The sequence below is a fragment of the Callorhinus ursinus genome, unplaced genomic scaffold (genome assembly GCF_003265705.2).
Source record: "Callorhinus ursinus isolate GAN/ISIS: 27379988/994484 unplaced genomic scaffold, GSC_fseal_2.0 scaffold12, whole genome shotgun sequence".
In the NCBI taxonomy this organism is placed as follows: domain Eukaryota; kingdom Metazoa; phylum Chordata; class Mammalia; order Carnivora; family Otariidae; genus Callorhinus; species Callorhinus ursinus.
The window spans coordinates 46132267-46154749 of NW_027397074.1; the positions used below are offsets into that span (position 1 = coordinate 46132267).

Here is a 22483-nt window from a genome sequence, read left to right on the forward strand (position 1 = left end):
TCAAGATGACGGTGGACATCCAACTAGAGGCGTCAAGAAGGTAGTGGGGTTTGCAGGGAGGCCTTTGGGGGTGGAGATAGACACTTGGGGGCCAGTAGCAGGTCGAATTTAAGGACACAGGGGTGATTTTACCACCCAGAGAGAATACAGATGTGGAAGAGAAGGTCGCTCAGGATGGAGTCCTGGAGCACATCGACATTTAGAGGGGGAGCCACGGAGAAGGAAGCTGAATGAGTGGCTGAGAGAGAGGCCAGTGGTGCAAGGGAGCGAAAGGAAAACAAGGCAGGAGAAAATGTCTTAGGAAGGTGGGTGGGGTCAGGTTTCGGGCTCATTGGACAGCCTGTGAGCCTCTGGCTGGTTGGAGCAAGGTAGCAGAACTCACCGGCCCAAGGAAGGACGACGTCGGGGCTGGAGCCCTGCAGGCTGCCCAGGTGCATGCTGAGTTCCTAGAACTAAGCATCTCTGGTTCCCGAAAGATGGGGGAAGGGCCTTGTCAAGAGGCCCCAGCTAAGGTGAAAGGAAGGCCCAGGGATGTGGGTGGCTTATTTCATTTGATAGTCAGGAAGTCCTTCCTCATGTCTGACCGTAATCCTCAGTGCCTCAGAGTGAGCCTACGGTTCTTTGTAGCTAAGCGGAGCAGACCCCTTCATATACATCCTTCTTATGGCTAAAGACAAAAAATGCTACTCCCTACCCACCCCTCCCCCAAACCCATCAGCCCCATCTTCCCCAGGCTGTTCCTTCTTCCTCCGCCTAGAGGAGAAGTTTCTCCTCCTTGCAACAGCCTCCAAACTCAGCTCAGGGCTTGGGCGGTTTGGAGTTCAGGACACACTGCGGAACTCTGATCTGAGCTTCTTGGGTCCTGCCTCACTCTAGCAGCTTCCAGCTGGCCCCCATCCCTAACTTCCACTGTTTCTCTCAGCTGATTAGAAAGATCTCTGTCTCCAGGAATCTGTTCTCAAGACCATTTGCTTTTGGTTTGGCAACCTGCTCTCTGCCGCCTGGCTCCTGACTACAGCCCCACCTGGCTTCTGTTCTCAGTCTGTTCACTCTTGGCCGTCCGGGGCGGCCCCGGCCCTCGCCCAGGCCTGGCCTTGGCTCTCCTACCCCTTCCTCAGAGCTGTCATCCCGGAGCACCAGCCCCTGCAAGCCCCCATCGCTAATCTCTCCATCAGCTGCTTCTTTTCAACCGCACTGCCCACAGAACCAAGTGCTTTGTCGATGAAAAAGCCCTTTGGGGGCAAACACAGGAAATTAAAGCCTCAGAGCACAGTAGGAAAATCCATTGTTTTTCATGGAGTTCTGCAATCTGATTGTGTTAGCTTCTCCTGAGTGACTGGGATATTGTGGGGTTGCTCACACTCACAGGGGCTGGCCAGGGGAGCCGGGGGCGGGGCGTGTTCGATGTTAACCAGGAGGGTCTCTGTCTGAGATTCCGCCGACCACAGTTCATACCACTGGGGCTGCGAGGCTGGCCGCTCGGTCACTGGGGTGTCCTTGGCAGGAGGGAGGCTTCAGGGCCTTGTCAGAAGCTAACACTTAGAGTGGATTTGTCGACGGCTAGCTGAGAAGCTCACGTCCTGCCAGAGGAGAAGTTGGCAAGACCAGCTGAGCTTTGTGACCCTGCGTGTAATGTGGGAAGAGAACAGACTAATTCAGGGACGGGGGGGGCCATGGTCTACTCTCCATGGCTGCACGGCTCAGTCTCAAAATGAGGGGGGTTCGACTGATGGTGTTTAAATTCCCTTCTGGGTATAATTTATGCCACAAACGTTAGTAGAGCTCTATCCATGTGCCAGAAATTTTCCAAAGCCTCAACTGTTAGTGCCCAGAGCCCCAAATCCACCAGGCAGCTATGCCCCCTTACCTCCCTTGCCCACCAATGAGGCCAGGCTCTGCCTGCAGCCCCGCGAGCAAGCTCACTGGTTGGGATCCTTGGAAGCCTTCTCGCCACCGAGGGCCTCTGGAGTGCTGCACTATGGTGGGCCGCTTCTCCTCTGAGAACCCGAGAATTCCATCAAGGGCACTTCAACACCGTGGTTGGGTTCTGCACCCTTGGGCCACTGAGAAGGCAGGCTAGGTGCTGGGGGAAGAAAGGCAGGGAGTGTCCTGGAGGGAGGTGGCAGGGTGCAGGAAGACATGGCCTCAGTCTGGGGCCCTACTTTATCATTTGAGGGAGCAGAAAGAGAAGGAATGCAGGGAGAGGTTGGGCAGAGCAGGGCTTTGGGGCGGGATACATGGAGGATTCCTTCAAGTACTCGGGGCCCTGCCAACATGTCCCAATGGGGGGACTGTGGCCTGAGGTTGCAGCCAGCCCTGGGAAAAACCCTCCAACTCAGGGCTCTGGGAGGTGGCCACATGCCTGGCATTGGGAGAGCAACTCCCACATGGCAGACTGGGCCATGCTGGCTCCAGGCAGCAAGCGCAGTCCCAGATGGGGGCAGGAGGATCTATCAGCCTCAGGGTAGGGGCTCAGCATCAGATTATCCAAGTCTGTCATGTCTTCCAGTCCCAGCCAGGGGCTCTAGGATTCCATACATTATCTATCCACCCATCCAAGAAACATTTTCTGGTAGGCCTTCCTTTGCCCCCCTTCCCCACCCACCCCATTGCCACTGACCTCTTGCCCCTGGGGCTCTTCCCCCACCCACAGGCTGTGGATATTATTCCCTGGCCCTGTGTCCGACCTTCCACATCTGCTCAGACAGAGAAACTGACTTCCTACTTTGTAGATGGTCACGATGGGTGCTGGTTCTCGAAGCCCTTTCCCCTGCCAGCCCGTAACACAGACAGAGACCTCACCCTTACAAAGCACTGGCAGTCCACACCCTCTACACTTGCAACACACTGAAGCTTTACTGGATTAAACTTGAAGGAAGAAAGGAAGCAGAACGCACTGAATACATCCTCCAGGTCAGGCATTTTCCGTATTAGCTCACAGCCATCTGAATTTGGTAAAATCCTGTTAACAGCAAACGTAGCTAATATTTATTATTAACTACTGCTATGTTCTAGGTTTTATGCTAAGTAATGCAGACACAGGCTCAGAAAGGATAAGTGCTTCACCACTCACCCAGGGTCACATAATCAGAGTGTGGCAGTGTGGACATTCAAGCCGGATCTGGCTGACCCTTGCACCTTCCACTTTGACCTCCCAGAACAGACATTGATCCTGTGCTGTGCGGACCCAGTGGAGGGAAGAAAATGATTGTTCTTAAGGAAATGTTGGGACTAGGGCCCGCCTCTGGGGAGCCTTCCTGTACCCTCCCATTCCCACTGACCTCTGCCCTCATAAACTGTGAGCTCCTCCTGACCCAAAAGCTATGGGCTTTTCTCCTTCTGGGCTTTCACTTATGTCAGGCATGTTCTTCTGTAAGGGAGTTATGGGTCTCTTTTCTCTCTGCCTCCCTCCCTGGCTCTTCCTTGCACCTGACCCGAACGAGAGAAACTGGGCAGATAAAAGGTGCTTCGTAAATTCTTACGGTTTCATTAAAGACCACCTACGTACTCACCAAAATCTTGGTGCATTGGTAGCGTTGAATACAGGATAGCTGTCCTGTTCTACACATGAGCAATTTGAGGCCCAGAGAAACAAAATGGTTAGAAAGAGAGGAAGCAGCCGCTGTCCCGAGGGTTCCCCGTGTGTGCACACATGATCCCAGTGCAGGCTGGCTGGCACTTGCCGAGAGGCCCCTGGCTGCAGTGACGGCGGCTGGAGTTGTCCTGGGCAAGGGGGCTCCTTCCTCAGTAGTAGGCTCTGGCCAGCGCAGCTTCCTAAGTGACTAACGAGTGACATGCGGGGAGCCCCAGGAAGAAGGGAGGGAGGGAGGGAGAGAAGGGGGGCAAGGACCAGTTTTGTTGCTCCAAAGCCCTGGCACTCCTGAGAGGACCATCATGGTGCTTCCTATTTGACGCTCCTTACTGTGTTCCATGTGAGGGCTGTGGTGCGGGGAGCTGGGTGGCTGCACCGGGTCATCAGCTCTCTCCTCTCTCCACCAGCCCAGGAGGCATGGGAGGGCCTGCAGGTTGATTCTCCCTTCCCATCTGCACCCCTTCCTGAGGGATTCCATCCGTTCCTGTGGTTTCAGTTAGGGTCACGCAGTGCTTCCTCCACCACCACCCCCGCACCGCGAGGATTACTGGGGGAGCTTTTAACCAATGCGGGTGTCGGCCCTGTCCCAGACCTACTAAATCAGAATGTCGGGGATGGGCCAGGCTATCCAAATTGGTTGCCCCCTCTTGTGCAGTCAGGATTGGGAACCACCAAGTCCCCCTCTGGTCACACTTTCTTCCAGCTAGCACCTGTCCTCAAAGCTCCCCACCTGCTCCCTTCATGCCTCTTCTTGTCTCCTCCTAGGATGCCTCCCACTCAGCTTGCCCGAGTTGAGTCGAGTTCGTCATCTGTACACCCCATCTCGCTCCACCGTGAAGCCTGTTTCTCTCTCGGGGCTCCCTGTCTTGGGGAGCTTGACCAGCTCCATCCAGCAGCACAAGTCAGAGACTTGAGGGCAGCCCTGTCTCCCTTGTCCATCTGTGTGCATAGTGTCTAATTGCCACTCCGTGGAGATCTGCTTCAGCACCTAGGACAGAGAGACCCAAAATAGTATCCAGACAGAATAGAAGTTTCCCTCTTTCTCACATAAAAGCTTGGGTGCCCAGTTCAGGCTGGTGTGGCAGCTCCATAACCACTGGGGGCCTGGGCTCCTCCTCGATTGGGTGTATTTGCTCTCCTTTGTAAGCAGCCTTCTTCTGCTCGTCCAACATGGTGCTCTCGTTCTGACCATCTACTCCCCCTTTCAGCCGGTGAGAAAGGGCAAAGGGGAAGGGGAGGTCATGCCTCTCCCATGGGGGCACAAACTGGATGTTGTTCACATCCCTTCTGCTCACATTCCATTGAGCAGGATTTAGTCACAGGCTCACACTCGGCTGCAAGAGAATAGGGGAAATGTTGTCCTACTGAGTACGTCTCCTCAGATGGTCTCCAGTCCCCCCACTTCTCTCTACCTCTCCCACCATTCCCTTAGTCCAAACCATAATCTCCTTCCTCGTCTACTGTGACAGCCTCCTCATTGGTCTCCCCACACCCTCCAGCCTGGTTTTTCCTTTGCATCCTAGGTGATATCATTTCAATGCAAAGAAGACCCGATCATCTGTTCAGCAACTTCCCACTGTTCTTCGGATAAAGCCCTACAGACTTTATTGGCCCTTGATCAACCCCCAAGACCCTCACGACGTGATCTGCCTTCTGGTCTCAAATCAAGGCTCTCTCCTGTGCTGTCCATCCTCTAGCCACACTGGCCTGAGTCCCGTGGGTTGAGCATAGGCAGCTCCATCTCTAATCACAGCCTTTGCACTTACTGCTTTCACTGCTGCAGCATTCTCCCCTTCACACCCCTTCCAACCCCCTCCTGCCCCCCTGTACTTGTCCCTCAGACCTAAGATAAACTGACAGTTGCCCTGGAAAACTCCCCTCACCCTTTGAATGAGATTAGGCCACCTGGTCCCCAGGCTTATGGTACCCTATTCTTTTAGTTCAGCATCACAGGTTGTATTATAATATTTGTGTGATCATTGCTTAGGTTGTGTGTACCATCTCACTGTAGGCTCCAGGAGGGCAGGACTATTGCATCCCCGGGACCTGGCATGGTGCCTGGCCCAGAGGACATCCCTTACTAACTGGTGATTGCCCCGGTGAACCCTGAGGATTTTAGAAGTATGAAGAGTGATTCCCAGGTTTTTGGCTCATCAAGGAGATGAATGTGGTGCCATCTGTGGAGGTAGGGCACCAGGAGGGGGTGCAGACTGGGGCAGGATCTTGCATTTAGTGTTGGAAATACTGCACTGAGATGTCAAGAAGGCTGTTGGACATATGGATATGGCCTCTGGGGAGATGAATTACTTGAGTCAATTGACATGGGATTCTCCACCTGACCAAGGTTATCATAAGTCAAGCCCACCAGAAAGGCAGCCATTTGGGATGAGGGGTGGGAGGGCATCCTGGCAATGTGTTCAACCTTAGAGAGGAAGAAACGGGAGGGAAGGACCAGGAGAACTCCCTACTGAGTTGTGTGTCGGAATGGCTTGCTCAGAGCCCTCTAGCCTGGCAGGGAGGCTGAGGTTCTGAGTAGCAGGCACCGTGAGCCCGGGAAGGCTGGAGCCTGCACCTGCCCGCCTGGTGGCAGCGCACACCTCCCACCACACTCCGCACCCACAAGCAGTCTAGCTCAGCAAACACAGATGGAGCGTCTATGGACTGCCAGGCCCCTGGGGATCAGCAGTGGAAGGGGCAGGGAAGTAGAAGTAGTACTAGCTACTGCTTGCAGAGGACTCACTCACACCAGACACCAACCTAGGCGCCAGCTCTTTAAGCACATTTAATCTCTGTGACATCCTTATGGCATAATAACATGCCATTCATTATTCTTCACATTTGGCATCTGGGAAAACTGAGGCAACCCAAAATTAGAAATAAGACCACAGCGACTGAGTGGCAAAAAGAAGAAAGACCCCTTTGCTTAAGCAAGCTTAGAGGTGTAGGACGATCTCCTTGTAATAGTGGCGATCGCTCTTGTCACTCCCATTGAATAGAGGGGTTCACAGAGGGGTTTCTGGTGACTATGATGCTTCTTATCAGCATGCATTCACCCCCCACATATATCCTCAGTGGTTTTCGTTCAGACTTCCTGCCTTCTCTCATAAAGCCTGGAGGTGGGTGGTGGGCTGATGTTGGCAAAACAGTTTTGAGTCCATTCCCCTTGCAAGCCCTGCATAGACAATCTCCCCAAATGGTTCTCAAGGGGGTAGAGAGTGGGCAGCTGGAAATGCATAGGAATTTTTTTTAAGATCTTATTTATTTGTGTGTGTGTGTGTGTGTGTGTGTGTGAGAGAGAGAGAGAGAGAGAGAGAGAGAGAGAGAGAGAGAGAGCATGAGCAGAAAGGAAAGGCAGAGGGAGAAGGAGAAGGAGAAGCAGACTCCCCGCTGAGCAGGGAGCCCGATGTGGGACTCGATCCCAGGACCCTGGGATCATGACCTGAGCTGAAGGCAAACACTTAACCGACTGAGCCACCCAGGTGCTCCCTGCATAGGAATGTTTTTAATGTCACAGTGACTGGGCAATACCACTAGCATTTAGAACTGGACTGAGGATGCCAAAGGATTTGCACTGGCAATGAAGTATCTTAACCAAAGGCCCCCGAGACTACCCTCCTTGAGAAATGAATGCGGGGTTAGGTGGCAGAAGCATTGGTGAGAAGCAGTGCTGTGACCCAGATTAACAGGCAGGCCTCTCCCCACCAGACAACAGTGCCCTGCGCCGCACTTTCCCACTGGTCACCAAAGACCATTAAGGAAAAACAATGACCTCTTGCAAGACACTAAAACCAGCCACACTGAGGCCAAGACAGGAGGTGGCAGAAAGGAGGAGAGAGTGTAGTTGAGGAAGGGAAGCTGGGAGACCCATATGGGTAGGTGGCCACTGCCGGGCTTACAGACATTCGCTTAGATTGCCATCGTCAAGGTCAGCATCCCCATGGCCACTTCACCTCCACCACCAGCAGGACCACCTCCTTGGTTACTCCAGTCAACCCTCTCGCCACAGTCAGCATCTCCACCTCCACCCTCTTGGTCAGGTTAAACCCTGGTCCGTCAGCCTTCCAGATTCTCTTTCTTATGTTGGAAAGAGCCCGGGGTGGAGCAGAGCTACGTCCGGACGGAAGACCCTTCCACACAGCGAGGGTGAGAGTCAGCTTGCTCTGGACCTTGAGCAGGAGTTCAGCTTTGTAGTTGTGTTTCTAAAAGCCAACGTATCTTAGGGGGCTCGATTTTACTGTTTTAAAGAATTGTACTCATCTTCTGGGTTCTTTGAGGTGAAGCCTATTTTCAGAGATCTGTGTGCTTATGAAGGAGGAATCCATAGCTGGAATCAGGGATTGGTCTTGGATTAGGGCAAGGGGTTACAAATCAGTCTGTGGCCAGGGCAGGGGCTTCCTCTGAGACTGGGATTAGAGACTAATTTGAGACAAGGTTAGGGTTCAGTGTCCAGATGGGTCAAAGTGCTGGCTGGAGCTGAACCAGTTCTCAGGGTAGAAGTAGTATTAGGTGTCAAAGTACCACCGTTTTATTCTGGGTCAATCCGTTTCCTTGAGGGATTCCTCCACCCTCTAGTCCCCTTGCCAACATCTCCCTTTTAGCTCTTATTCCCCTGGGGTTTAAGATGCAGCCACACTCCTGCTCTGGGGTATGGACTTCAGGATAAGATGGAGACCATTCTGAATCCAAAGCCCTCTGCAGCCTGAGCCTGTAATTGGAGGAGAGGGCAGAGCCAGGCCTGGTGCCTAGCCAGCCCTGGCAGCTGGATGGCCAGTTGTAATGGGATTAGGGCTGGCCGTGCCCGCCCCCCTGTACTGTGCCCCAAACCTCTCCCTCCCACCCTCCCCCTGCATCCTGATTAGGATGCAGCCCTCGGCTCTACCTACCCTGTCAGCCTCATTGTCTCAGCCAGGGCCAGTGCCTAGCAACCCTCACAGGGGAGCCCTTTCCCACCACCGTCCTGGCCCCCAGCCCTGCCCCTCTGCTCTGAGCACCGGCACCACTTGTGTTTTCATTGCTGCAAAGAAGCCAGCGAAGCAGAGCCAGCGGGTCTCACCAGATTCTCCCAATGACCCGATTCCAAGAGTCTCTTCTGAAAGTCTGAGCCTCCTTTCCAAGATTCCTAGGTCCTATCTGCAATTCTCAGATGACATTCACAGATTCCAGAGCTCCGTTCTGGAATTCTCCAAATCCTAGAGTCCATTCGAGGAATCCACGAATTCTAGAATTCCAGAATTTTATGACATGGGTCTCAGACCATTCAACTGTATTCTAGAATTTGGCTTTTGTATTACGGAGGGGTCTGCAGCCCCAGACTGGACTCATAAGCCAAGGTGACAGAGGTTAGAAGATGATGAGGGCCTGGGAACCGCATTTTTTATTCTTTTTAAGTAGGAACTTGCAAGAGCACAGAGAACAATGAAACTGCCCCCTGGGAAGTTGGCGGGGGGGGGGGGGGGGGGGGGGGGGGGGGGAGGGGGGACTCACTCGGGGATTCGACACTGTCCAAGCCCTCTAGGTGCTGAAACAGAGCAATGAGCAAAGGGAGACCCTGCCCTTGAGCAGCTTTCACTCTCTTAGGGGAGACAAATATTGAACAAATGGACAAATGATATGCAACATGTCAGTTAGCGCTAAGTGTTACAAGGGAAGAGAGCAAACAAGGGAATAATTAATACTTTATTGTACCAACCCTGTGCTAGACACTGTTCTAATGTTTTACATAGCTTATTTAAATTTTATAATACTGTGAAAAAGTAGGATGCTATTGTTTAGTCCCACTTTAGAGATGAGAGAATCGAGGCACAGAAGGTTACATAGTTTGTCCAAGTGGCAGAGCCAGGATTTGAACCCAGCAGTCTGGCTCCAAAATCTGTTTATCCACTGTGTGGTAATGCACGGTGAGAGAGTGGAGGGTGATGGAGAGAGGGTGCTGTGACACTGGGAGGGCGGGGACATTTGACCAGAAACTTACCAGAAGGTGAGGTGCCTGCCTGGGGAGTAAGCCGGGTCTCTTCTTGCAACATGGAGGACCTGTGTTCTCTGTGCTCCAGGGCTCGAAAAAGGCTTCTCATGGGGATCTGGTGGGAGGGGCCAGGCTCAGAGAGGTGCTTGTCTTTGCGGCCAGAAAAGGCCCCTTTGCTCACCTTGGTCAGATGCCCTTGTGTCCTTTCTTCCCTAGTCATGCAGCTGTGTCCCTTCCTTTCCAGAGAAGTGTCCTCAGAACACAAAAGAAAGAACTAAAAGAGACAATCCCCTCATGACAGGGCTAATCAGCTTGGCGAATTATGAGTAATTAGAAACCTTTCCCCACCACCTTGTCTGGCCCTGGGTGGCCCAGAGTGAAACCGAGTGACACCGTGAGCACTAACCACCCCCCACCCCAAGAAGGAAGGGGAGAAGGGGGAGTGGTAGTGAGAAGCAGGGAGTGGGGGAAGGTGGCCAAGCATCCTTGACCATTCCCGAACACCTGGCCTCCTGATGCTGTTCTCAGTCTGTCCTGCCTTCAGACGCAGGCAAGGTGGCGTAGAAAGGAGGGGCGGGCGGACAGTGGGATCAAGCCAAGTGAGCTTGAGTTCTGGTTTTATGATTGTGCTAAGAGCATCTTTGGACAAGTTACTTTGCTTCCCTGAGGCTCGTGCTTTTCATCCGTAATCCTGGGGTAATCATAATCCCTAATCATACAGCTTTAGGATGATTCAAAGAGCTAATGAAATAAGTGACATGATGCCTGGCATATAGGAGATGCTCAGCAAGTGGTAGTGCTCTTGATTGGTTCACCTTCATCATCTGTCATCCTGGATGACTTGGAAGAGTTCTTTGTTTTCTCTGGGCCTTGGCTTCCACACCTGTACAATGGAGTTAGGAGTTGATGACTTGCTTATCCAACCAAAAAAATATTTCCTGAGCACTGACTTCATGCCAGGCGCTGGAGATGGAACAGGACTGACAGAGTCTCTGAGCTCAGGGAGCTTTGGTCAACGGCTTGTCCCTACCCCATTCCTCACACTCCAGGCTCTAGGTGATGGGGATTGTGGTAGACAGAGTTGTGAGGTCCTCCAAGATCACTGCTCCCAGTGTACAAGCCCGTACAAGCCCATACAAGCCCCTCCTCTTGAATGTGAGCAGGACCTATAGATAGAGTGGAATTTTACTTTTCTGGTTAGGCTAGTTATTTGGCAAAGGGGAAGGGATTTTGCTGATGTTGTTAAAGTTCCTAATAAGTTGTCTTTGCCAAAAGAGAGATTACCATGAGGCGGCCCGAGCTAATCAGGTGAGACTTTTCCAAGAGGGTCTAGAAGTCAGAGAGGCAGAGTCTCTCTCCCATTAGCCTGGAAGAAGCAAACTGCCATGTTGTAGAGAGGGCTACATGGCAGGGATGGTGGGAACCTTCTAGAAGCTGAGGGCCTTAGCCCCACAACCATGAGGAATAGACTGCCTACAACCTTGGGAGAAGACCCCCAGCCTCAGACGAGACCCAGGCCTGGCTGACACTTTGACTGTAGTCTTGCGGTACCCTAAGCAGGAGATCCTGCCTGCACTCTTGCCCCCCGAGGAAACTGAGATAATGAATGTGATTAGTTTGAAACCCCTAAGTTTATGGTAACTTGTTACACAGCAATAGAAGCCTGATATACAAACCCTGCACTTGAACGTATGCGAAGCCTCAGGTCAACCCCATCCTGCTGGCTGCCACCAGCTTTCCTGCCCCTGCTCAGGGCCTAGGGCCCCCAGTGCCCCAGTGAGGTCCTTGCAGACAATGCTTCCCTCTGCTATGGCAAAGGGTTGTTTCATCAGCTGCCAACCTGCTTCCAAAGTTGGTCGTCAAAGAACGTTCTATTTGCCCTACTTTTAATATAATTATCAGCATCGCTCGCACGGCATCAAGTCAGGGCTCAGCCTGTCACAGACCCCTATTATCCTGAGCTGCTTTTCTGGGAACGGCTGTATCCAAGCCTCATGCTTGCTGCTGCCTCCCACACGAATTATCTGTAATTTCCACACCTCCGTGCTTGCCGAGGCCCCATGTTAAAGCCAGGACTTGTGGCGGGCTGGGTGCACTGTTATTTTCAAGGCAGCCAAGCCAGGCTCCGAGGAAACTGGAGCAAGAACAAGTGGGACCTGGCTTGGACTGTGGGAGCTACAAGGGGGCGGGGAGAGCAGGCAGAGGGGAGCGGGTGTCTGTCCCAGTAGGAGCCGGAGCCAGACTGAGGGCAGTGACCGAGGCCCTAGCAATCAGAGGGCAGGGCATGCACCATATGGCTCTTGAACACACACAATATGGTGCATTTGTAGGATACCCAGGAGGGGTCCTTTCTGCAGCAGAAGAGCACTACACACCAACTCCAGAGTATGCTAGAGAGGGAGGAGGGGATGGGGGTATGGATAAGAAAAAGAAGCCCTGAGGATAGAGAGGAGTTGGAGGTGAGGTTAGTGCATTCTCCTTCAACCTGGTCCCCCACTGCAGGGTATTCACCTGAGTTCCCGGGGAGAGGGGGCTCCAGAAAGTTAGTGAGAGAGCGAGGAAGGTATGCCTGCCCCGAGAGGCCCACTGCCTGCATGCACTCCTGCAGGAGAGAAAGCATGTCTCTCTATCTTGCTAGAGAAGATGTACTTTGATACCACATATCTGTGGCTAGCGCCCTGGTGTGTGCATGTGCGCATGCTTGGACCCTATGTGAATGCTCCTCTGGGCAGAGAGATTGGATGGAAATGCACATGTGCACGTGTGCAAAGTACACTTACGTATCACAAGGATGTGTATTCAGGAGTCTGCATATCTGAGCATGAGGCTGCATTTGAGTATTTGTGCACACGGGGGAAGGAGACTGTATCACTTTTACTCTGAGCTTTAAGGGATTACTTCTTTGGCCACCCGCCTTCCAACACATGCATGTTTTCCAGCTCCCTTTCTAAGAGATATCATGGTTCAGGGGAAGAGAGCCTGGGACTGAAAGTCCAGAGACCTTGTATGTGGCCCAACTCTGCCACCAGCTAGCCTTGTCACTTTGAGCCAGTCGTTTCTGCTCCCTGAAACTCATTTGCTCTGTCTGTGAAATGGGGTGCTAAGTGGTCACATCTGCATGTAGAATTCAGGACTCCACATCCCTGGTCTCCTGGTCCCCCCACCCCAACTCCAGACAGTCCTCCCCTTGCTCATCCTTATCCACTGCCATGCGCTGTGGGGGGCAGGACAGAGAGGACTTGGGACTCCTCAGCTCTGAAGACGAGTCTCCTTTCCTCCTGTGCTCCAGGCTTGTGGTGAGACAGGATTTCCACAGCTCCTGCTGTGGAAGGAGTTTCAAACTAGGGTTTGAAACTAGTTTGAAAACCATGGATCTAAGCAGCCTTACGATCATTGCCTTGGTTTTTCAGAGCATCTCTAGGATCCTGAGGACCCGAGTCCACAGGGTAACTGAAAGGGTGCCTGATGGCATTGGTTCATTGAATGAGGATGCTGGCCTCAGATGGGAGGGCAGAGGATCAGAGCATACCTGACCTGCGGGGTCTGCTCGGGGAATGGCTACTGTCTCAGGGGAGCCCAGGCCCTGACGCCTGCAGCATCCCCGGAGCCTGTGTATCTGTGAGAAAGGGGACCTTTATGGGGCAATGGGCATGGCTTCCACCCCTGCGTGGGGCTGAACATGCCAGAGCCTCTCTGCTGCTCTGCCCTACTGTGCTTCCAGGCCTTCCAGTGGGCATTCCTGGGGCCCCTGGGGCTGTCGAGGTCCCGCACAGACGCAGAAGGTGTTAAAAGGCCTTCGGAATCAAGCTTTCCCCCGAAGCTGTATAATCCAGGCTTCTGGCTCCTCATGGCCTGAGTGAGGACTGACCCAGGATCAGTATTTTCTACTCCACAGAAAGAAACACATACTCCAAAGCCTGGCATTCAAGGCCCATTCCATTCCCCAGATATGAGTTAAATGGGTTAATGCACGTAAGGCAGTTGCTTCCCATCCTTCTCATGTCTTGGAGCACAGAGAAAACAAAAATATTTATATAGCTCCTGGCTGCCTAGCAGGCTGAGGGACAGCATCGCAGTACACATATGACCAGAGCCGGACATACGAGCATGCCACCTGGGGACGATCACATGTAAAGCATTTAGCAGAGGGCCTGTGACGGTGGTTCTGAACCTTAGCTGCACGTTAGAGTGAGCTTTAAAGAAAATACTTTTGCCTGGGCCTTACCACAGACCAGCCATCTAGTGATTTCGGGTGGTGAGGCTGGGGCATGGGTATATTTTTAAAGTTCCCCAGTGACTCTGGAGCACCAGGAGAGTTGAGAAACACTGGCCCTAGGCAAGGTGAGCATTCGGCACATGTCAGCCACCTGTAGTGAAAATGCTTCCTTGTCCTCCAATGTGCTGCCCTCCTTGGCTGAGCAGCAGAAAGGCTGGGCTGGGTTGGGCTGGGGGGCCAGGAGTCATGGAGGGCACTGCTGTTCAGGAGAGATGGATGCTGGGTAGGGCAGCCTGGCATCCATCTCCCTCAGTCCTGTCTCAGAAAATTGAATTAAAAGCCGTATTTTTCAGCCGCTGCCCGCCTGCCTGGCTGGCATGTGGACCGGAGCTGAGGCAGTGAGCACCTCAGGGTAGGGAAAAGGCTGTTGAGAAGGCCTCTAGCCTCCCTCCCTAGAAGAGTGAAGGCAACTCAACGGGTCCTTTGGGAGGAGAACATTCCCACGGGTGGGCTCTCAGCCTCCAATCTTCCCAGAGCCAGGCATATAGGGTGAGAATGGGCTGACTGGCTTGGAAGAAGGGGGAGACTCTGGCTCTGTCCTTGGGGAGGTGCCATCTGGGGAAACAGAATTGGTGTAGCTGCTGCTCAAGGAGAACCACGTTTGTTTGGAGAGACCAGAGCCTCTGCCTGGAAGAGCAGAGAAGAGTCCAGGATGTGAGACCCCAGCCTGGGCCTACAGCATGATGGAGGCAGCCCACCAGGTAGAACACCACTAAGTTGAACACCGGGACCCAGGCTCTGGTCCCCAATCTGATGAGAGAGTTGCCTGTGTGTCCTCAGCCTGGTCCTCTCGTCCCTCTGGTTGCAGGCACTTCATTCACAGGGAAGGGGACTGGACAGCCCTCCTGGATCCGAGCTCTGATGGTCCCCTCCATGCCTCAGCCAGGCTGGTGCTCCCTAGGTAGGGCTGGGATTAGAGTCCACCTACAAGGCTGGCTGGCCCATACATCACTTTGGAGAGAATTGGAGAGGTGCCCCCTCCAGGACCAATTAAAAGTGCTCACTGCCCACACCAAGGCATACATGTGGGGACACAGAACAGACAGAAGGGGATACAGAACCTTGAGTGGGACCTGGAGCACTAGGTATAAAAAAGGGAATAAACCTGGAACAGAATGAAGACGCTCAGAGCCAAAGGGACCTCTTCCGGGGCCTTGGCCATTGACATTTCCAGGTTGAGCTGGTCTGCCGTAGGTGACTCTTGATTTCCACCCTTCCTCGCGCTCCCAGGCCCCTAGCATCCTGAACATCCTGCTTCCCTCCTGACTCTGAGACAGCCTTTCCTTCCCTCTCCTGGCATTTCACAGTTTATGGAGCACCTTCATACACAGCATCTCATTTGATCTTCACAGCAGAGGAAGGGAGCAGGCTCCCAGGGGTTAAGGCAATGAGCTAGGCACGGGAGTAGCCAGGTCCAGGGGGAGGTCCTGTCTGTCCGTCTGTCTAACTCTAGCACAGCACCTGGCCCTCTTCTCTCCAGAGAGTTCCCACTCTTTATTGACACAGAGAAGGACTGGCATTCTCTTCCTCCGGGAAGTTTTCCTGGACTGAAAGGAATGAGATTCATGCAGACCAACAGTGTGGAGTACCAGCAGGGGCCAATGTTCGCTGTGCAGTGAAGAGACACCACCAAGTCGCTGTGTGGACCTACGAGTTCCTTGCCTCTTTCTGGGGCCTCAGATACCTCTTCTAAGTCTCCGTTATGGATTCCTTTTCTCAGTTGGACTGGAATCCTCAAGGAAAGACTCATCTCTTCCTCCTGCCCCCTCCTTCTTGAGGCTTCCTTAATAAGGCGGCCACCCCCAAGGCTTGGCCCACGGGAGGCTGGACAGTAACTTACTGGGATGGGGAGGACAGCCTGGCTGCGGGACTGTGGTTGGGGTATGGAGGAAGCTCTTGGGATGCTCAAGCCTGGGGTGTGACCAGAAGCGGAGAGCAGTGGCAGACAGCAGCGGGGGCTGTAGGTAGGCAGCGGTTAAGTACTTTGCCTGGGAGTGGGTAACGATTCTCAGTTAGGCTTTGGCTCCACTACTGACAGGCCACAGGACCTTGACCAGTTCAGTTCCCCTCATTAAGCCTCATTTATCCAGCTGTACTAGAAAGAGGCTGAGTAGGACTACAGTAAGAGTAACAATTGTAATTTATTCATTAATGAGTAAATAAAATCAGTGAAAACCTAGTATGGGGTATATGTACCATTCTTACTTAATGCTGCTGTCAAGATGGGGGGCGGGGTAGGTATTCCCCCGTACAGGTGAAGAAGCTGAGGCTCAGAGAGGTCAGGTCGCCAGCCCAAGCTCGCCGAGCCAGCCCTGGGGACTGGAGCACAAGCTGACTCCTGGGCTTTTAAGTTATTGTAAGCCCCCTGCCCCTTTCTAGCCATAGAGATGTTCTCTAGGGGGTCACGTTTCAGGACATCCAGGCAGGCCAAAGCTAGCTGCCCTTCCCAGACCCCGGCTGTGGGGGCAAAGAGTAACCCAAGCAGAGTCTGGGACTTGCGCGGTAAGGAAGGCTTCCCGGAGGAGGAAACACAGGCTCAGACAGATGGACAGACAGGGACTCGTGAGGACGCGGAAGGGAGAAGGAAGAGGGCGTTCTCACTCTAGGTATCCTGGGGAGGGTGGAAAGGAGGGCAGAGTCCCAGAGAAGACCGGACTCTGAGCTGCGGAAGCCCAGCGACAGAGGGGGTCTTCGCCTCCGCACCGCCGGCCCAGGGTTCTCCACCGCAGCTCCTGCTGGTGTCTGCCGAGAGGCCGGGCGAAGGCGCCGGGCGGGGTCCTGCTCCCCGGCACAACCCCGGCCTAACCCCTCCCCCGGGCGCCCATTGGTCTACACCCGCCCCCAACCCTGCCAAGTGCGCGGCAGAGGCGGTGGTCGGTCGCCTCCCTCCGGCCCCCGGCCGGGCTTCGCGGCGGAGGCGGCGCCTCTCCCGCAGGGCAGAGCCGACTGGGCGGCGCGCGGCGCGGGGCGGGCGAGGCCAGGCGGGGGGCGCCGCGCTCGGGCCCCGGGCGGGGACTGACGGCGGCGGCGGCGGTGGCGGTGGCGGCTCTAGGCGAGCGCGGTCCCCGCGTGCGCACACGCACACGCCGCCGCGCAGGGACCGCGGACACCGGCCGCCGGCGGACACACGGACGCGGAGACCCGGGCTCGGCGCGCGCTTCTCGGCGCACACGCTCCCCATCCCCAGGCGGCGCGGGGCGCGGACTCCCGGCTGTGCGCCCTCCCCCCGCGGAGTCTGCCCCGGGCCGCCCCGCAGCCCACAGCCCCGCGGCGAGGCCCGGCTGTGAGCAGGTAAGGGCCGCCCAGCCGCCCCTGCCCTTCCACGGCCCGCCCGCCCCCTCCCGATCCAGAACCCTCGCCCCCCCCGCTCCCCCCTTTCCCGGGGGACAGCGGACCCCTTCCTCCAGCTCGGTGATCTCCGCAAGCCGCGTCCTCCACCGACTGATAGCGGGGCCGGGGCCAGCGCGGGCCAACCTGCCGAATCCGAAATGAAGCCCCCTCCCGGTGCTGCTCCCTTCCTGCGCGACAGTCTGACAACGCCCCCCCTTCCCCCCACCCCCCAGTATCTGGGATAGTACTTGGGGCAGCCGATCCCTGCAGCTCCCAGGGGCTTCCTCTCGCCCCTCCCCGTGCCAGAGCGAGGACCAGGGGCAGGAAAGGCACTGCGGCCAGAGGGACCCAGAGGGACCTGTCTCCCTACTCCCAAGGCAGAGGGACGCGCCTACGCGGATCGGGAAGGCAACGCTGGAGGGTCTCTGGGTGCTGGCTACCGCGGTCCTCACGGGGTTTGAGGGGTGGGCAAGCGATGTGCTGGGTGGGTGGGTGGGGGGGTAGGGGCCAGCCTAGAATGTCCACCTATAGTGGCACATTCGGGGTTGTTCAAAAGAGCATCGTCTCTCGGTTTCCCGCGGCGCAGAGGGGATGGGGTCTTGATGCCTGGGCTTAGGTGGTCTCTCAGGGAACGCCCTAAGGGGGCCTGTGGGAGAAAAGCTCCGGCTTCCCTGGGCCCAAGTGGGCCAGCCCGAGACCCCTGCCGGCCGCCTTAAAGGCACAGGCTCCTGCTGCAGCAGCGGGAGGCGGGGGCCACGTCCTGGGCGGGACGTTGGCGCTTTGAGCGGGTCAGAAGGGGCCCGGGCTCCAGTGGATGAAGCTAGCTGCTCAGGAGGGAGGCCGGCCAGAAGCTGATTGCATTTCACACGGAGCTGGGGAGTGGAACCTCACTACTGGAAGGAGTTCAGGCCCCCTTAGGAAGCTGCCTGGGGGGAGGGGTGGTGGTGGACTCCTGTGACTTTTCCAGACCATTTCTATGCTTTTAGTGCAGTCTCCCTGACTTTACCCCCCGCGTTACAGTGTCCCACAAGCATACCCCCTCCCCCTTAAAAAAAGAAAAGACACAGCATTTAGCTTTTCTGGTGAACAGCCCTGTGTGTGTGTGAGGGGGTGTGGTTGGGGGATGGGATAGGGCTACACAGGGTCTCTGGAGGGCCACTTGCCTTGGGATTGCTGCTGGGCAGAGAGAGACAAGCATCAGGTCAGGCTAGAGGCTTTTGAGTGTATGTGAACTAATGAAGGGGATGAAAACCTATTTATGAGCTTGGGGGATGGGCAGCAGCAACACCCAGATTTTCTCAGGAGGCTCCAATCTCAGTTTGGTGCTGGCTGCAGGTGGGGTTGGCAGAGCCCCCAGTGCCCAGCTGACTCTGGGGCTCCTGCTCCCTGCTGACCTTGGGGAGGGCAAGCAGAGGTACCAATCTGGATGCAAACCGAAATTGGAAGATACAGATTAGAGACAGAACACATTGGGGTGGGCCCGTGGCCAAATCTTCCAGCCAATCCATCAACAGGTGTGTGAGGTGACCAGGGAGGTAGACCTGGTCCCTTCCTCTATGGATGATTAATTGGTGGGTCTGTACCTGGGCAGGCTCCCTCTGGTCTGTTTGCCCCTATGTGCTGTGAGGACAGGTCTCTGTGGGGAGCCTCTCGAGGGACCCTTCCTTGCATTCTGAGGACTAATCAGGCTAGAGCTTCCATTAAAGTCCCCTTCTGTGTAAAGTTCAGTCTGTCGGGTGGTTGATTGGAGAAACACTTTGGGACCCCCCCTTTTTTTTTCATGAGGGCACCCCTCCCTGTCATGCCTGTACTTTGGGACACTCCCTCAATTCGTGTTGACTAAACAAACACATAAAATGGGTATTTACAGATCAGTATGTGCAGCTGAGAGGCTAGGAAGAACAGGAGCTCAGGCCACAGGGTGGCTTTCTTCCTGGGGATGTGGCCTCAGATTGAGGGTCCCAGGCCTCTGGCGTCGCAGGGACGAAGTCTTCCGTGACCGAGGGCTGGCACCGATTAAGTGGGGGACACTTTGTGCGGTCTTCCAGAGGGCAGAAACAAGGTGTGCCAAGCGCAGAGCAAGAGCTCCGCTCAGTGCCATGAAGGCCTCACTTACCTGAGAGCCGCCCAGTGCGGAGCCCACCCCTGGGGTGACAGTGGGTTTCCTGTCTTAGGAGGTATGTGAGCAGAGGTCTGATACCCCAAACAGGGCTGCCTGGGGGCTTTCTACACTGGTAGGGCCTGAAACCTTGGCTGCCCCTGGACAGAGGAATCTGAGTCCAGAGACTGAACGTGCTGGGCCTAGTGGTCCAGCTGCCTGGCAACATAAAGGCTTGGAAACTCCTCAGCGGCGACATTTGTACTGAGCCCTGGATGCTGTCAGCGGCACATGGTGACAGCCACCCCCACAGTGACACACAAAGAGGGAGTGACACACTGCTGGGAAGGCATGTAGGTGTCCAGTGACACCTGCCAGAGAGCTGGGGTGGGACGCGCAACAGCAGAAAGACGTATGGACGTTGGGACACACTGTCTCATCCAGATCTGGGCGTACCTGGGGACTCAGACACTTGCCCTAGGAAGATCACTAAAGTCTTCCGTAATGAAAGTCCAGATGCACGCGGCATCGGACGGAGAAAGTGTATGTGTGGCATGAGATTCGATGGAGGGCTGACACACTTTTTCTGTAAAGGGCTAGATAGTAAATACTTTGGCTTTGCTGGCCATTCACCCTGTGGTACCTACTTGGTTCTGCTGTCGTAGTGGGAAAGCAACCATAGGTGATACATAAGTAAATGAGCGTGTCTGGGTTCTGATAAACTCTGCTTAGGGACGCTGACGTTTGAATTTCATAACAATTTTTATGTGTCATGAAATATGAGTCTTTTAATTTTTTCTGATCCTTTAAAAATGTAAAAACCATTCTTAGCTCCCTGGCTGTCCAAAAGTAAGTGACAGGCTGGATCTGACCTGCTGGAAGTGCTTGCCAACCTCTGGGCCGGAGGAACGTTAGAGAAGAGTAGTTTAAAAGGTTAAAGGAGGGAGGGCTTGGTCCTTGGGAGCCCGAGCTGCCCTAGGGGCTCTTGGATGCTTCCCTCCACTCTGCCTGGAGCTCGGGGTGCCCATCTGCTTAATGGGTCAGTGCCAGGAGAGCCTCCCTGCCTGGTCTCAGCACCCCACCCCAGACAGACCTTTGCTGTGTCCGTGTGATAAATCTACTCTAAGGACACCTGGAGACAGCATTCATGGACATGAAATGACATTGTGTCACTTCAGCTCACCAAATAGGTCCCGAGTTCCCCTTTCCCATTCACCCTCTGTGTCCAGGTCCATGCCCCCTTCCACCAGGAGGGAGATGCAGGGACACCTGAACATGCGCCATGTTTCCAACAAGATTTGAAACTCAGTGAGCAGGACGGGACCTGAAACAGCCCAGGCAGGAGGGAGGGTCTCCTTAGCTAGGGCTGGTGGTTCTCAGACAAGGGTGAGATCAGTGGAGGCAGATGCAGCCAGGGTGGGCTTTCTAGAGATGGTGGCGGGAGGTGGCTTTGACCTTGAGGAATACCTGGATGCTCTCATCCCAGTGCTATGCATTGCCTTCGCTGTCCTCAACCTTCCGCCCTGACAAATAGGCACTGCAGAGGCTTGGCTGAGAAAAAACAAAACAAAACAAAACAAAACAAAAAAAACCGTAGCTCCTTTGTAGGCTCCCGCACATTTCCCAGCTTCTGATTTAAGGCTGTGTAGTGAACCAGGTCTTGCCTTTGGTTTCTTCCCTTCCCTCCTGTTCCCTTCTGACATTTCCTTCCTGCCATTTTCCCCAAGGTGGGCCAGGGAGACTTTCCTCTCCCATTTTCCCTGTGTCTCTGGATTCTGTTCCCTGCTTTCCGTTCCAGCTGCCCTTCCCCGCCCAGGCCACACGCACCTCTACCCTGAATCCAGAAAATGGCCTCAGTGTAGGTTTTTCGCCTTCTGCTGGGCTTGCCAGCCTTCTGAGGAGTATTGCCTCAGTGGAAAGCTTATCACTTCACTCCCCAGCTTAGGGCTCTTCAGTGCTCCTGTTCTACCCCGGGACCAAGGCTGCATTGTCCCTGGCACCCGCCAACTGGCACCAACCTCCCATCCTCTCGTCCACCCCTACCTCCTGACATCTTGCTGAGCCCCTCAGCACCCCCCAAGTCACCTTCCCAAGCCCATCCACCAGGCACTCGGCTGAGATCTCTGGGCGCCCACTGTATGTTGGGGGCCCATGCGAATCAGAGCTGGCCCTCCCTTTTAGGGGCTCACATCCACTCAGGAGGGACTGCTGGTTGACAAGGGTCAGCAGATAGAGAGGCACTCTCAGTCCCTCCCTGCCTGTGAGGTGCTCAGGAGACTGTCAACAAACAAGAGTCTGCTCCTGGCTTCCGGGCCCTCCTTTCCACCCTCTGCCTCCGTGCCTCCCACCACCTTCCACCAGGCCCCTCTCTGCTATATGGACTCTTTCCCCCCTTCTGTTATCTTCTGCTAAATCCTTCCCCTCTTCTTCCCTCTCGCTCTGGATGGGTGGAGGGGGGTGGGTCTCTCTGTGGCATTGAACTCCCAGCAACCCTTCCAGGACAGCAGAGGGGCCTGGACTAGTCAGCTGGAAAGGCTTTGCAGCATGACCTTGGGAAAGTCTCCTGGTTTCTCGGGGCCTCAGACCCTCACAAGAGTGATGGGGTAACACTGCCAACATGCACACGTGCGTTCCAGCCCAGCCCTTCCCTGCCCTGAGCCCCAGTTTCCCACATGTCCCAGTGGAGGGTGCGGGTGGAATCATGAGGGACCCTTCCAGGGACCTGGGTTCTGTTACCTATTGTGCACAGGACCCCAGTAGCCAGGCTTTGGAAGGGGAAGGTTTGAACACCTGGAGGAGCATCAGCATTAATGATTGATCCTGCGATTGACAGGATGCCCTTTACCCAGCATTGGGCTCTGTCCTTTATCAGCTCTGACTCTGTCGAGGAGGAACGAGGTCCTAGAGGTTTCCCTGTTCCTTCCCAGAAGCAAGTGTAGTTCCCTACTTTTGAGGGGTGAACTTGGCGGGGGTGGGGTGGGTAACATTTTATCTTTCAGTCTTCCCTCCCTGCTTTCCTGCCCTGGGAGGGAGAGGAGGAAGTGGGGGACAGGTCCTGCTCAGGTACATTAAAAGGAGTATGTGGTGAGCAAGGGAGGCCAGTGAGCCACTTCTCATGGGTCATCTGTCCCGTTTCAGGCTTGGCGCTGCCTGGTGACAGGGAGGGATGCTGAGCAGCCAGAGGAGTTCATGGGGCCCCGGCCCCATAAGGGCAGAAGAAGGACC

The 22483-nt window shown here is 54.9% G+C and overlaps 1 protein-coding gene across 7 annotated transcripts in view; it reads left to right on the top strand.

The window, feature by feature from the left end:
• Window positions 1-16822: 16822 nt before the first annotated feature.
• ADCYAP1R1 (ADCYAP receptor type I) overlaps window positions 16823-22483 on the top strand; it is a 57970-nt gene continuing 52309 nt past the window's right edge. For all 7 annotated transcript variants that reach the window (XM_025873312.2, XM_073899027.1, XM_025873311.2 and 4 more), the window contains exon 1: window positions 16823-17121. The gene's annotated coding sequence lies outside the window, so the exon portion shown is untranslated. The remainder of the gene's footprint in view (window positions 17122-22483) is intronic.